Raw genomic sequence first — 10,507 nt, 5'->3', positions numbered from 1 at the left:
CCCCAAGGTTTATAGTTAAGGTTTACATTGGAGCCGCCTGGGAGAGCGGCGCGCGTGATCCGCACCGAGTTGCRAAGATCCAGAGATGCACGAGGCGCTGCGACACGCTGCGCATGCGGCGGCGTCAGCTTGTGCCGCTGCGTGTCCGCTTCAACGCGCACAATGAACCGAGCTCCGTGCTCATGATAAATTAAAACAAATTCAATAATTTTCATTGGCATGATTTATCACTTCTTTTTTTATTTCTCTTTCTTTCTACAAAAAACTGTATGATAAAAGCTTTCAGGTTGGTGCTTTGGTCTCAGCTAAACCTTTTTTTGAAGGGAAATTTTATTTACAAAGACTTCAAAATTAATTTTATTTGTCGTTTTGTTTATTTATTTTGGATATTTGAAATGCCTTCCAGTTGCAGTATTAAAAGTTCATTATAATTTTAAGTTTACTGATCTTTCAGATTGTGTTCTTGCATTATAATTATTCCATTAACATTTATTTCTTAAAAATGGTCTAAAAACAACAATAATATTGTTTATCAAAAATCAAAATTTGTCATTGTGACAGGTCTACACACACATGACATATAGTGTAGTTAGTTTATTGCCATGGATGGCATAGTTACTTTGAAAGAGTAATTTGATCACTCAATGAAAAATTCATCCATCAGCTAGAAAATGTGCATCTCTTTTCCCKCCATCGTTTACGTTTGTGTCGCTGGTGTTACATATGAAACGTATCTCCCCAAGGAAAAAGAAGAAAGCAACAATATGTGTTTTCTAAAAATAATCACAAATACTTAACTTGGATACGTAATTTTAATCTGATTATTGGATTGTAAATAGTAACACGTTAGATTACTCGTTACAAGGGGTCAGATTAGAGTAACACGTTGATGACACCATTGTTTGACATTTTTGCTCAAGCTATTTACGGATCTTTCAAGTTTCCGATATGTGTCCCCCCCAATGATAAACTTGTTCCTACGCCCTTGCCCCTGATACAGATTAACTAATAAGTTAGTAAGTTTTTTTTTCCTCCATAACTGCTCTATTTTCTTCCAGCAACCTTCATCTTCCCATCCGTGAGAGTATCTGTTTCCGAAGCAGGATCACAAAAAAAAAAAAAAATGCAGCAAATAAACTGAACTGGGACACCACCAATCCTATCACAATCCTCCCCCCTTCCCACTGCCAACACCTCCCACACACAAACACCACCCCCTGCCAGAATCTATGCGTGTTTCAGATGGATGTGACTGAAGGTCATCTGGATCCTGACCTGGAGCCAAACAGGCTCCGGCTCAGAAATTCAAATATCGGTTATGTTGTTCCTGTTCGGGATCTTTATGCAGCTGAGGGCAGACAGCACAGATTTTCCCTTAAGTACAGAGATACTCTAAGATTTATGCAGGAATTAAATCCACCTGGGTCTGTGTGGAATGAGAGGTTTTTTTAAAAAAAAAGAAAAAAAGAAAAAAGAAAGCTGTTCTGTTATTGATCCTCAGCAGAAGCACACTGTAGCATGCTCTGCAAATAAAAAATAGTATACAAATTAACATTTTCCATCTCTATTCATTGTTGGGTACATTTTAAAGTCTTTGCCTTGACTAACTGGGAAAAAAAATTAATGGACAAAATGAGTCTTAATGAATCTAAATCCACCAAAAAGAATAAGCTCTCAATCATATGACCCGCGGTTTTAATTTTACCCTCTTCTCCTCAAAGTGTTCCGAGATTGAGCCTCTGGGAAGACTTGGCCAATCTAGCGCTTTCACTATCTGCTCATTCAGCTTCCATAATCCCTCTCACATTTCACATATTTCCACAGAACATTAAACTGTACATGTGCTCTCCGCAGGATGTGGTGTAATTCAGATTTTCTAAATGCTCCCCGTCTTCTCCCAGATGGCTGCATGTGCACAGGCTCGCAGTCCGACTTCACCCATCACGGCGTGAAAATTCTGTAGTTCTCGGGTCGTTAAATGAAAATCATTTGACCCATCACATTGTCTCTCAACGACACAAAACTACTTAAGTTCTGCCTAAGGAATTGAGGCGTTATGGTGATGTAAAGGTTTTGTCTTTATGAGCATTTCAGCAGAAAGATCACGTCTTGCTATGTGTTTAATCATCAACATGGTTCATTTATTGAAGATTTCCAACAGATATTAACTGGTGCCCTTTATGCAGTTCAGTATTGAAGTGCGTGACAAACAAAAACTTCACCTTAATGTTTGGCACAGATTAAATATGAAGGGCAAAGAGCTGTAGATTGACATGTTGCTAATGAGCCACCTGAGATATTGTCACATTATCCTATTATTTCTTACTGTTTGCTATGTTATGTTATGTTGCTTCCTGTTATGAAGCATGGCAGTAGTCCACAGCACACCAACAAGTCCACCTTAAGCAGGTTTTGAGGTCATCAAGTCAAAGTATGACATTGTATACGATTGACATGCTGAAGCATTTCAACAACAGATCAGGTTTGCATGAAAACACTCCAATGTGACTGATGTTAAATACTTAGGGAAAGAAGAGCTCATTGAAATTCTTCCACAATGATATAAAAAAACGAATTCCTTAGTAAGATCCCAATGGCATCTCTCAACACAGTGCTGCCAGTCAGCATTTAAAACGGACAGAGCCAAAAACATTGAGTCTCAGCATGTGGAAACAAATTAAAATCAGAAAGCAAAAAAAAAAAAAAAAAACTGATGAACAAAACCCAGCAACAAAAAACACACACACACACATACACACATAAGAATGCATGCATGGTAACTTTGGATATTTTTTTTCAAAATGACAGATCACTATAGGCTCATTGGATACTTTTGACTGACAAGTTGTAAAATTTTCAATAATAGCGTCTTACATTATGGGAATAATTAAAACATTTAGGTTATTAAAAAATATATGTAATAATCTCAATGAATTCCACAGGTACACAAAGCATATTTGCCTCATTCATTTAAGCTCATTAAAAAGATGAATTGTAAAAGTCATCTACATAAAAAAAGGGATCTTACAAGAAAAGACACATTATCCAATGAAACTACCCCCCGTCCCCACTGTGGTGTGAATGTATGAAGATGATTGTTATTATTACTATCCCAGTGCCTGAGGAACTCTCTGAGTAACATCATCAGAAATAATTAACTAGGTTCTCTTTTAGCTGGTTGGTGACTGAAAGTGCAGCTTTCACTTTGTAAAAGATCATTTTATTGTCATTGCAGCTCAGAATTTGAACAGAGACTAATTTTAGAGACAAGCTCTTTTACTTTTAAACCATTGACTCTGCTTCGGAAAGCCAAGCAGTGCTCAAACTCTGAATAAAAGTACTCATATCCATCGCTAGGGTTCAAGTTAAATCATAGGACTCACATTTTAGAGACACAACGTCGGCGCCAAAAGGTACACATAAAGGACACATCACCCTTCCAAAAATGACTTGGCATGAGATCAGTGCCGCTCGGCTAAAATAAGCTTCAGCAGTGACTGGGATTTATTTCAATACGACACAAACGTTCGCCTCAAATCGCTGTGACAACAGTTTCGCTGAAAAATAATATGTTCGGTCCATGCAAAGTTTGTTGGTACTTTCAGTAAGAATGTGCAAAATGCTTTAAACCGGCTTGACTATTTGTGCAGCAGCACAATCTCACATAAAAAAAAAAACTTGTAAAAAAAAAAATCAAATTAATTTGAGAACATTTATTGAGTGGGGGGGAAAAAATCCCATGTTTAGAAATAATTGTTTTCAACAAAATCCCCAGTGGTGCAATTATTCCCATGCTTTCAAAACAGTAAACAACCCTCTTTTATGAATAGGGCAGTCCGTAGTCTTTTTCCTGTAACATTTATGCTGTGTTGCATTCAGAGTAAAATACAAATTTAAATTCTAATAATATAAAAATGTCATTTGGAAAACTCTTTGCAGGTAGGCACACACTACAACGGGTGGTATGGCTCTTAAAACAATAAACTAACAGGTATTTAAAGCTCACCGAGTGACAAAGACCATCAAACAACCTGTCTTAATCAAGCAGATGTTCATATGTTTATAAGTTTTACTTTGTGACATCTTCAGCTTTCAGACTGTGTGTGTGTGTAATTACACGTCTTCCATGCAGGAAACACACCTTTTTTCCCTTGAATGTGCAATCCATCTGTGTGTGAGCGTGCATCTGCACGAACCGATTGTACAGGAACATGCAGCTTCTTCTTGTGTGTGCACTCGTGACATCCTGCTGCTCCTCCCATCGCTGTGCACAGAGCCTCAACTCTTCCTCAAGGTCACAAATCAGGCCAGGTGGCCATTTGGAAAGATTAAGGACATATTCCTGGAGAAGAGGTGTCTTTGATTTATCACACACTATCTGTGCTGTGCTGTGGAAGGTGGTGAGGTGGAGGGGGCAGTGGTATAAGGGCTGGGATTTCAGCAGACACCCAGGAGGTTTCGATCTCTCTAAAGCCTTCTAAATGTTACTCACCCAAATGGCGGCAGTGAAACAGAAGCAGGGGAGATATGAGAGGGAAGAGAGGGATAAGGGAGCAGGGAGAGGAGGGAGAAGGGAAGCAAAAAAAAAAAAAAAAGGCAAAGTGTAAATGAGACAGAGATATTAAACCCACACTAGGCCCTTTGACAAATGCTTGCTGGGGCGGCATTCCACGGAGGCGCGGTCTTAAGGTGACAGGCTCTGCCATAGTGAACAAAACTGATAACGCCATATGGCCATAGGATGGAAGCAGTGGATTCTAGTCACGCAGACGTGATCGAGGAATAATCCACCCACCGCTATTGCAGGTTTTCGCTTTCCGGAGAGTGGAGGGAGGAAGGCGGAAAGGAGAAGGATGGCGGTGGAGGAGACAGCTGGAGGCGGGGCTTGCTGCAGGAAAGGCCACCCTGACGACCCCCCTCCTCTTCTTGTTGAACGAATCGTGTCCCTTTCCCCCCCAACTGTGTCAGTTTTCATCTTACAAGAGCTGAGCAAACTGTTCCTTGGTCTCCTAGAATTCGGTGACTGCATGTGCAAACACGCTGCACAACAAGGATTATGTATTGTCAGCTGACACAAAGACTTTACAGAGGTGGCAACACCTTCAAAATGCCAACTCACACCTACCTTCCTTCGAAGTACAAAAAGGAAGGTGCAAATTGTCGGGACCGCAGCAATTAATTTGGAACGGACAGAACCTGGAGCTGTGAGGTTAGATTTAAAAGGCGCACGGCCAGCAAAAGAGATTGGGGCTTAATTGTTTGATTGATTGGCTGTGACTGCGAGACATATTTCTGAGGCCCCTCTGTGGCGATCAATGAGTCAATGAGTGCCTCGCCAAACCTAACAGCTTCCAAGCCTTGCAATTCAATTATGTGGAGGCCTCGGTGGTCCCTACCTGCAATCATGTTACGAACGCAGCTGACATCCCCTCCTCCTCCCTTCTTTGAAATAGAAGTTTATTGCTGCAGATACAGAATGAGGGGGACGGGGCTAAGCAGGGTATGTGGAGGAGAAAAAGGGCTGAAAAGAAGATGCAAAGGGGGCGGGGAGATTTGCTTTATTAGATTGGTAACAGACACTACATACAGTATTGGACACAAATCAAGTTAGCCTCCTAATCTGTCATTTAAACAAATTATCTTAGGTGGTGATGCATCAGCAGTATCGCTACACTCCAGGGGGTTGAGGTGAGGGGGAGGGATGGAGGGATGGGGGAAGGGAGGGGCATTGATGGAGGGTTGTGTCCAATAGAGATATAGGAGAAGAGGACACTTTATCAGGGAAGCAATGAAGGGGGAAAAAAGAGAGGAGTTAATGGAGGCTGGAAGAAACACTTGAGGCATTCTTTGAAACATAGTGTTTTTGCAAGTATTGTTGGTGTAACTGTTACATATAAATAATATATAGAAGCTTGAAGTAGCAAGTTTTTTTTTTTTTTTATATGTGCACAATCTCCGTAGTCAGTTCTGCTGCTCTACCTGCAAATGGATTTTTCTTAGAAATGTGGCATCAACTAAAGGGAAAATAAACAAGTTTTTCAATACTTTGTGATATATTGCCAAGGTTTGTTACAAAGACATATATAAATCTACAAAACACATATTTTTCCTTAGTTTTGGTGCTTAACTGAATAGCTCCGGCAAAACCTCGGCTGACTGTTAAAATGCAGAATCAGCCCACTGAATAATTTGTGGTTAATTCAAATGTATCAATCGCTTCTGATACCAATCTGACCAAGAGCAGTGCTGGAGTAGAAGAAGAGACACAGCTGGACTTTTAATGTGGCTGCCAGCTCTGACGCGTTTGGTTGAGGTCGGTTTCAAGGCTGAAGGCACCATTACCGAGAGTTGACAGGTTCATTGGGGAATAAGCACGGAGATACATAAATGGAGAAATCTATCTGTAACTCAGTACATTTATCCCTGTACAGAAGTAGCACACTGTGTAGAATTGACTACAACGTAATAATCTACTGAAGCTGAATTTAAATTGTAGAGTACTTTGTGTCAAATTGCATAAACTCCACACTCCTACTGTGGATATTTACTCTACTTGTCTGGTGGCATTTCTAATGACTAAATGACAAAATAATGTTAAAGTCAGGGTGTAAGCACTGGTTTTATATGCCTTAAAGTGATTGTATTCCATTATATTATTTCACTGCTAGTTCATTTGTGTCATGAACATTTCAGAGCCTTATAACAATGTAAACAAAGCGTTTGCATGGCTGTTGATGAGTAAAGGCTTAACTGAGTCAATGAATTATTTAACACTTTTACTACACTTAGTAAGAGGTTTAAGTAATCCTACAGCAAAATGATGGTTAATTGTAAACTGTACTTTTTTAGACATAAAATACCAGCATTATTTTTAATGTTTTGCGGAGGTGGTTTATCACAAATAGTCGCATTCAACTAACAACATGGACACAACACAAGAACTGCTTGAAGAAATGTAAAGAAAAGACTGACCTCAGAGGCTTTCCCCCACTGAACCTCTGGATCTCCTCTTAGTCCAAAACTCCTTCTGAATCCCACATGTTATGCCTCCGTAGCATCCTGTGTAGCTGGTCATGTGCTGCTGAGTGCACTCTTTCCAATACTGCTGACACGGAGATGCGAAAGGTCAAGGAGCAAAGTGCTGCTTTCAGTCTATAGCCCCTGTTATTTACACAACCCCGGCTACCTCAGCAGAATCTCTTTCCTACAGGATGCGTTTCATTACGTGTTAATATACACTGACTCCTTTATGTATCGTTTCCAGCTTGAGAAATCCTGCAGTTCGTCTGCCTGAGCTGGAAAGGACATTCAGAGGTGGGGCAGCAAGTCGAACACAAATTAGATGCAGAAGCAACAACAGAGAAATACATTCTGTCCTTTTGCAGTTGTCTCTGCAAACACACACGTGTCCTTCTTTTCATCTTTCTAAATGCCTTTCAGCTGAATATGGGGACAGTTTCTCCATTCAATAATAAGGAATAAGTATTCAAAAAAAAAAAAAAAAGTCTGAGATCAAGGTTTCCATGATCTCAGAAAAAAAAAATCAGGGTCAATAGGTTTAAACATTCGAGTCATACCTGCTTACTCTAAATGTTACTTTATATTCACAGTAAATGTTCAGGTTCGTAAACCTGATATGTTATGTTAATACAGTAGATGCCAGAGCACAGAAACGTTGTACAGAATCATAATGTAACCTTGAGAAAAAAAACAATAACGTGATGCATCTTGTTTATCTTTCCGTTGATAGTATCCTACTTCATTAGTGCCATTTTAAAACGATTCACTGGCAAAACAATACAGAAGAACTGTATTTACATTCTATCAGATGTAATTGGATATGTGTGCCAAATAATTTTGACATTATTTGACTTTTTTACAAGGTAAGTAAAAAAGTCAAAAAGTAAAAAAAAAAAAAATCAGTGTTAATGAAAGTTTTGGCTCAGCTGAGAACGCAGAAACAGACTCCAGAGATAAAATGTCATTCAAACTGTCAAGCAGCAGAAAGTGTTTTCTAAGTCCACTGGTTAGTATTTATGTATGCCTGCCTCACTGTGTGCTCTCCTCTCAAGACGAATCTCAGCCCAAGTGGCTGCTGAAATATGAATGCACGATGTAAATGCTATGCCATTCCACTTGCGGTGCCTCTGCAGTCGCTGCCTTATCGCAATGAGCTGTGACAAGGGAATTCAGGGAGAATGGGTTTGCATGAAAAGACATTTCTGCTGCCACTAATTGTCTGTCACAGCAAGCTGATAGGCAGCAGGCCGCTGACAGCGCTGAACATGGAGGGACACAGTCAGATTCTATGAACCCAAAGGAAAAAGTTAAATATTTAAATGTTCTGATTATGACCGTGTTACATAATTACAAGGGGGGAAAAAAGAAAAAAAAATCCTTGAAATGAGGAAAAGCGTGGAACCGCTACTGATGGATGAGACTTTATAACATTACACACATTTAGCTATGCCTGCGTCTCATCAAATTAAAGACATTTTAACAGCTTAATTTAAAATGAATATGCTTAGTCCTTAAAAGCCTCATCAGGGGATCACAATACAAATCCAAGCAGTGGTGACTTGATTGAAAGCAGGGATATAAAGTATAAATCATGTTTGAGTTCATTACCCTCATAATCAAATAAATAAAAAATGCTTTGTCCTCTTTTAACCTTGAAAAGTTAACTCAACGGAAAGACCTGAAAAAATTGGTTTGAAAATCCTTTTTTGAAGATTGGAAAGCAGCTTATTGCAAACAGAAATGACGAGGTAAGCAATAGCAACGTAGTTAACTCATCCATCCATTTTCTTTACACCCTTGTCCCTCAGTGGGGTCGGGAGGGGAGGGGGGGTGGTGCCTATCTCCAGCTAATGTTCCGGGCAAGAGGCAGGATACACCCTTCTTAAGCTATTAAATCAATATTTTCTACTGTACTTTCTTGCCAGTTTTAAATAACAAAATAATCAATCGACTATTCTAAAGAGCATTTTTGTTTGAGTTTTGAACTATGAGGAAAGTTAAGACAAATGCTAATCTGAGACAACAAAAATACGAAAAATAAACAATCTAAGAAAAGGTCATCCATCCATCCAATGAGCATGGAGAACATATAATTAAGGGTTCCCATCAACTTTAGTGGCCAAAGGGCTTCTTGTCAAATTATGTAAGAGGAAGAGTCGGGACGTTCCTAGAAAACCCGATCAACCTAAAGAAAAGACAAATTTAAAACGTATCCATTTGTGTTTCCTTTTTTTCCAACAAATGTCAGACTAAATATTTTCACAAAACCTACGTTGGGAGCAACTTTTCCTTTCACCTCGATAAATGTCAAATTAAAGGCTTGAGTTTTCCAAAATTCTCAGCATATATGCTACTACAATAAAATGGGAAAGTATTTCAAAGGTTTATACAAATAGTTACAAACAAATGTGTCCACTTTACCTCATAGACCCATTATTTTAATGACAGTGGTAATATTTTTTTAAACTCACCGTGCCATTAGAGTGCCATTTAAAAACTTTTATTTTATTTTTTTGTCTAAGAAATATTTCTAAGCCTTGAATAGCTGAATTATAACACGTTTATTAATTCTTCTATTGTTTATGTTGTGTGCAACCAAACAATGACTCAAAAGAGTAACTTGCCTATTGCACAAGACAGTTACTGTTTCAACTACTTTTAATACACATTTACATAAATGTGTCTTCAGGTCTTTCAGTGATGTGACCCAGGATGCTCCATATGGCTTAGAAATTAACACAAAACTCCCAAAGTCTGGATTATATTTACACTCGGCGGTGTGAGGTGGGAGCGGAGCAGCACCGCTTCCCCTGCTGTGTTGGTGTGGGGGCCTGACTGAGGTGTGAGAGCGACAACAAACAAAAGGACAATGCAGGATGGAAAACACCTGTCTGGATTGCTTACACAGACTGTTAGGAGGCTGATTCAACACTGCGGTCTGAAAATATCACTCAAGTGTCTAATGTTAGCACTTTGGTGTGATCTCTATGGAAAATATGCTGCGCCTGGCAGAAGAGCAATGCAAATTTTGCCTCCTGGAGGTGTGAGAACTAAGTTAAGAATGGCTTCTCCGTTTATCAGATCTCCCTCTCTTTGTCTTTACATTCTTTTTCAGTTTCTCGTTCCTCAGTCAAAATTCCTTTTTATCTCTCGAGTTATCTGTTCCTCTCTGCAGCGGTGCAGCCGTGCTGGGACGAGAGCCGTGTGTTTCCTTTTCTTCTTCTCTTTGAGGGTCTGACGAACGGGCGGCTGACCCAATCCAATTCAGATTCTGAAACCAAAGGAGATCCTAAAACTGGTAGCAAGCCAGGATGACCGTCCCAGATTTTTTTCTGAACTGAAATAAATAAAAAAATCAGACCATTGCTGTTGTTTTAGCTGCATTGCAGTCATTCCAAACCCATCCGTTTTACCACAGGGGAAAAGAAGCTAGAACAAAGAACAAAAGGGAGATTAGGATAGTGCAGAAGCTGTGAAAAAAAAAGGG

The sequence above is a fragment of the Poecilia reticulata genome, linkage group LG22 (genome assembly GCF_000633615.1).
Source record: "Poecilia reticulata strain Guanapo linkage group LG22, Guppy_female_1.0+MT, whole genome shotgun sequence".
Lineage (NCBI taxonomy): Eukaryota > Metazoa > Chordata > Actinopteri > Cyprinodontiformes > Poeciliidae > Poecilia > Poecilia reticulata.
The sequence above is the reverse complement of the archived record's forward strand: the minus strand, read 5'-3'. Positions refer to the sequence as shown.